The 1,225-nt window shown below is 33.7% G+C and overlaps 1 protein-coding gene across 1 annotated transcript in view; it reads right to left on the bottom strand.

The window, feature by feature from the left end:
• The window catches only part of LOC107570829 (NF-kappa-B inhibitor delta-like), a 13,023-nt gene that overhangs the window by 10,895 nt on the left and 903 nt on the right, over positions 1 to 1,225 (bottom strand). The window lies entirely within an intron of this gene.

Below are 1,225 nucleotides of genomic sequence, written 5' to 3'. Positions count from 1 at the left end.
AGATTAAGATTGTTCTTCTTTCTTGTGTATGTGGACTTAATTGTTAAAATGTATTGTAATGTTCAATAATTTCTTCAATAAAGGAAAAAAAAGGTAAAAAAGCAACAGTAAGGGTTGACAAAATGACAAATAAGTAGGCTATGTCCGAGATGATAACAAGGCGAAATATTTTAGAAATGTAAAACTTAAAACTTAAAAATTTGTTTTTGGAAATGTCATCCGTGTTTCATGTTTTTGGTTTGATTTCATACATTTTTGAAAAACACTTCTTGTAGCCTACTAAAATATTTTCCAAGCACCTTTAATACAACCTAAAAATGATTAGCAATAATATTAAATGTTATTATATATTAAATAGAGTAAAATATCTTCCGAAAATATAATTATTTTTTAGCAAAGAAGCAAAATGATATTATATATTTCAACCTCATCATAGAAATAGTGTATTCAAGTAATTGTTGTTGGATTTCTTTACTGTTAACACTGTTGCTTTAAGAAATATAATATAACCATTTATATTAATTTAAAGGCACAATATGTAATTTTCGCCGCTAGAGGGCGCGTATTCAAAATAAACAAAGAGGCAAAAGCTTAGTTTGATGATGCCGTGACTGAGTGTGGTATCATGGGAGTTGTAGTCTTCATCCCCACAGCCGAAGCAATCGGACTCAGGCAACAATCATGTTCATGGATGAGCTAATGATTTATTAGCATAGTAGAATGAAGCAGGGTGAGGCTGAAAGCCGTCAAAGCGAAACGAGGCCGCTGAACGAGCGTGACACATGGCTCGAAAGCAGCGGAGCTTTTATTATGCCACAGTCGTCCGCTTCCGCTCCTTCCAGTCGTGTGTATATGGGGGAAAAATGTTTTATCATACTAGATACATTTGAAAGTTCTGTTATAATGCTACTCTGTGCGGTCGTCATAGGCCTATTAAAACGCACAACATATTAACGCGTCTTTGGTGTTTCCTTCTTCTTTGGTGTTTATTGGCGGATGGCAAACCAACTTGTAGGTGCATTACCGCCACCAACTGGACTGGAGCGTGGAACAGAATACGGGCTTATGGGAGTGACAATGCGAGAAGGTGAGGAGAAACCCCCCCCCCAAAAAAAAACCCAAACAAAAAACACACACACACAAAAAAAAATAATAATAATAATAATAAATAAATAAATAAATATATATATATTTATAATAATAAATAAATAAATAAATAAACTGA

This window comes from Sinocyclocheilus grahami, unplaced genomic scaffold, assembly GCF_001515645.1.
Source record: "Sinocyclocheilus grahami isolate Dianchi unplaced genomic scaffold, SAMN03320097.WGS_v1.1 scaffold1511.1, whole genome shotgun sequence".
Taxonomy (NCBI): Eukaryota; Metazoa; Chordata; class Actinopteri; order Cypriniformes; family Cyprinidae; genus Sinocyclocheilus; species Sinocyclocheilus grahami.
This window is presented reverse-complemented; position numbering and strand designations above follow the sequence as displayed.